The 4,441-nt window shown below is 39.3% G+C and overlaps 1 protein-coding gene across 1 annotated transcript in view; it reads left to right on the top strand.

The window, feature by feature from the left end:
* Dtd1 (D-aminoacyl-tRNA deacylase 1) overlaps positions 1-4,441 on the top strand; it is a 188,758-nt gene that overhangs the window by 134,532 nt on the left and 49,785 nt on the right. The window lies entirely within an intron of this gene.

Raw genomic sequence — 4,441 nt, 5'->3', positions numbered from 1 at the left:
CCTGGGCAGCGGTTTCTTCTGTGGCAGCAGCACCCAGAAAGAAGACCTCTAGGCAATCTCAGGCTGGCAGCAGTGGAATCAGAGGCAGCAGCAATGGTGGTAGCGGTGCAGTGGTTGATTGACAGGAGACTTCTAAACAACCTTTTAAACCTTTTTAAAACCACACATGGTTTTTGTGTAAGAGAGAGAACTGTAAATGCTTACAGTAGATGATTTCTTGCTCAGTATCTAGGACTAACCTTGCTCACTCTCTCATATATGTATTTTTTCTTTCCCAAGCCTACCGCATGGATGATGAATGTATCAGGAACATACCAATTCCTTTGGCCATAGGGTACTGTGTGGTATAGCAGGACCAGGACTGAGGAATGAGCCTTAGTTGTCTGAAAGGGTTCATAGCTTTTTTTGACAAAATTTTTAAATTAGTGCATTGTAATTAAGTATAGTGAAATTCACTGTGGTATATTTGTATATTTTCAAGGTAAACTGGTAGCTTGCTGTTCACAGAGTTTCCTCAGGCATCATGCATTAGAAACTCATTGTCTGCCATGGAGGGTATCTCGAAACTGTTTCTTTTCTCTCTGTACAAGTGGAGTTTGCCACAGAGAATCTTACAATACATACACAGGTGTACTCATACACACATATAACTCTCTCACTCACCATTTCTTTATGCTGCCTCCTTTCCTTCTCAGATTGACTGAGGAGCAGAGTAGAGAGGATCTGGCCAAAATGGGAGTGAAAGGTGCACTTCTCAGAGCCAGCCCCAGAACCCAGTCCATGTTCTTCCCCACAATCTGCTGGTGCTCAGGATATTGATGTCTAGCTGGGCACAGCCAGTGGATAGAAGTAGAAGGCAGAACGTTCATTGCCTTTGCACATGTCCTGTTAGCCCCTTGCCCTCCCAGGACAGAAGCCTTCCTTGTCCATGTGTCTGGGTGGGGATGGTGTTAGAAGTATCTTTATTGACCCAGATGGCCTCGCTGATCCTGATGGTGATTGCACAGGGCTGGAGCCATGTGGCCACATATCTGAGGCTGGACAAGAGTTCTCAGTGGATGTGATTGTCCCTGCCTCTGAAACTTGCCTGATCCCTATTGAATATGCTCCAGGTATAAAATACACACTGGATTTAGAAACTTTATATAAAAAGAAGGTAAAATAGTTCATTATTAATTTTTATATATTATTAAAATTTTATCTTTTTACTTTTTTAATGTGCCTACTAAAAAATTTAAAATTCCATATGCGACTCTTTTTCGTGACTTTTGTTACATTTCTGTTGGACAATGTTGGCCTAAGGCCTGTAGCTTTAACTGTGATCCAGGACAGTCTAATGAACAAAGTACTTTTTGACACAAAGCTATATTTGCTGGCCTCTGGGCCTCAGTAAAAGTAAAAAGGGATTTTCTCTGGGGACTCTTAACAAGAAAGTTATAGTAAATGCAAGGAAATTGTGTGTGTATGTGTGTATGTGTTTGTATGTATAGATATATACACATATAGATACATATAAACTTTCAGGACTTTGAGGTTAAAATGAGTAAAATCTTAATTGTAAACTGTAACCTCTCTTCTCTTCATCTCTTTCTTCATACCTCATTAGAGTGTATTATGGGAAAACTATTGCTCTAATAAAATATTTTGATCTCACGAGAGCTAGAAAGTGCTTTTACTGTTGAAATAACTTTTGTATAAATAAACATGTTTTTATATACAGGGAGGTGATTTTAATGATGACTGGCTTATTACTTACTTGTTCTTAAAGAGCGAAATTTGGCTCAGGAATTTTCCTTACATGATTCCCGTTATTTAAAAAGTGGCTTTTTTTTTGGTCTTTGTTCTAATTGAAAATTTTATACCATTGTTAGGGTAAATAGAATATACTCATTACTACCCAAAGGGGAGAGGGTCAGTAATAAAAAGTGTTTTTTCACATTAATGGTCAAATTATAATTTTTAAATAGTTAAAGCCTAATTCTCAAAACCATATGGTGAGCAGGTACCAAAGATTTATTTACTGATTTTTTTAGGGGACCAGCCAGACTGCAGTGGGTTTAGAGGGAGCTGAGAGAAGGTGGGAATTAAGCTTTTTAGCTCAAGCTGGGATGTTGCATAAGGTTGCCGAGGTGAACGTGAATTGGTTAAGACGACCACACTGTAATCTTTGGGATTTCTTGATGTTTCCACAGAGTCATTCACACATTCTCAGCTTTCTAATATCCAATTTGACAGAATCTGATCCTAATTAATAATAGTCAGTAGTGACCAGGTGGGCTTGCCAGGCTGCACCACACTCAGCCATGTTTGGACCTCATTTCCAGTCCTATCTGCTTTTTTCCAGTAGAACAGGCTCATCCAATTGTTCCCAGTGTTTTTGTTTCTCTAGGGCCTTTCCTATCTTGTGTATTCTAAGGGGATTTTTTTTTTTTTTTTTTTTTTTGCGGGGTTGGGTGGGGTGGACCAAATGAGGTCATCTTTATTCTTTCTCATTTTCCCTGTCCTCTCTCCCTATCTTCTGTCCCCCACTTCTTCTAGATCATTTATGGTCTTACTCACTCACTGGGCCTGGGTGCCCCAGCAAGTTTAATGGATGTGATGGAATACTTAGTAAAAGCCCTGCTTCTCCAATTCTCTGTGAGAAAGACCTATTTTTCCAAGGTATTTTATTTATTTATTTTTATTGTCCTGTTGGTTGAGGATCAATATAATAAAAATGTACAGCAAAGTCAAATTGCTGTGAAAATTTTCTAAATTTTCTCACTTTATACTTATCTCCTTAGACCTATACCAACAATTTGGGGCAGGCAGTGGCCTGCTGCCCTTACTTTAAACAGCATTAGCTTAAGGGACTTTCTTTTCCAGCAGTACTGTCAGGGTAAAGATGCAGTGCCCTCCCACTTGCCCCCATGGTGGCGCTATGTGTGGCTCCCATCTCTTGTAGTCTCCATCAGTCCTGTAAGCTATATGATTTGTAATGCAAATATAGCTTCAAGACAGACACCTCACCCCCTCAGCCCATTTCTAACCAATTGGTCACTTTCAAGCTCCTTCTCTGTAAAACTTCTGGAGTCATCCTTGCTCACTGCTAGAGAAAAGTGCTTGCTATTAGTCAATTTTTCCTGGTACGGATATGGGGTGTCTCCTGAAAAGCTCATGATAGATAGTGTGGGAATGTTCACAGGTGAAATGACTTGATTATGGGAGCTATACCTTCATCAGTGGATTATTCCACTTGATAGTTAATAATCTGAATAGAATACTATAGGTAGGGAGGGTGCTGCTAGAGGAAGCAGGTCACTGTTGGTGTGCCCTTGAGAATTTTATCTGGCTTCTTTCTCTCTCTACATTCTGCTGCCTTGAACTGAGCAGCTTTCCTCCGCTGTGCCCTTCTACCCAAATGTTCTGCTTTACCTCTGGCCCAGATTCCCCCCATTGGGGGCTGAGCATTTGAAACCATGGGCCAAACTAAAGGTTTCCTTCTCTAAGTCGTTCTCATCAGGTATTCTGGTCACAGCAACAAAAAGCTGACTTAAAACAGTCCACTAGTTCAGACTCTTGGTCTTCATGTGCTTTCCAAGGAAGACTGATGTACAGAGAACCTTTTTTAGCCTCTTAATACAGAATCAGACCCTTTGAAAAGAGCTGTACATAGTAAGTGTGATGCCCATTAGCCCAATAATATTTTTGGTCTTTTGAAGGAGGCTAGCTTTCCTTTCAAAGGGTATTGCCAAACTGTCCTCAAGCATTATATAAAGATGGACTTATTTAAAAGTTACTTTAAAAACGAATCAAAGAACCTTCCTGCTATCCTCTAAATTTGGAATTTTTTTCCCCAAGTTCTAACCAATTTCCATTTGCATTAGCCTTATGTACCCATGATGCAATTTATAATACTCTGGAATATACTTGGTATAAAAGTCCCTGGGGAACTTAATGGTTGAAAAGGGAGTGGAAGCTGCGGGAGAGAATTCAGCCAGCTACCTTCACACTCAGGAGTTAAGGAACAGGGCAGGGAGGCAATTTAACTTGTGTTTTCTTTTTTTTTAAGCCTGTAAACTCATATAAAAAGTGGACAGTCTAAAACTTTGGGCCTAATTTTATTTTTAACTCTAGATGTATTTGGATAAATCACACTACTTGTATTTGAGGTTTTATCACTTTTGAGACTACAGTGTACTATCATTATGAATAGGGCAGCCCTATGATATATCCTCCAAATTCGAGGCATTTTTGAGTATCAAGGGGACTGTAGTCAACAAACTCTGTCCTGGGAAAACCAGAATATATGTCACCCTAATTATGAAGATCAGTTTATGTTATTCATCTTAAAATCAGTGACCTGGATGGAACTAAGGAAGTAGTTGCTATATCTTAACATTGAGAAAACTTTCTATTAAAACTGGATAAATTAAATCTTATGAAGCAAATATATGCTAAG

This window comes from Callospermophilus lateralis, chromosome 3 (genome assembly GCF_048772815.1).
Source record: "Callospermophilus lateralis isolate mCalLat2 chromosome 3, mCalLat2.hap1, whole genome shotgun sequence".
NCBI lineage: Eukaryota > Metazoa > Chordata > Mammalia > Rodentia > Sciuridae > Callospermophilus > Callospermophilus lateralis.
The sequence above is the reverse complement of the archived record's forward strand: the minus strand, read 5'-3'. Positions and strand labels throughout refer to the sequence as shown.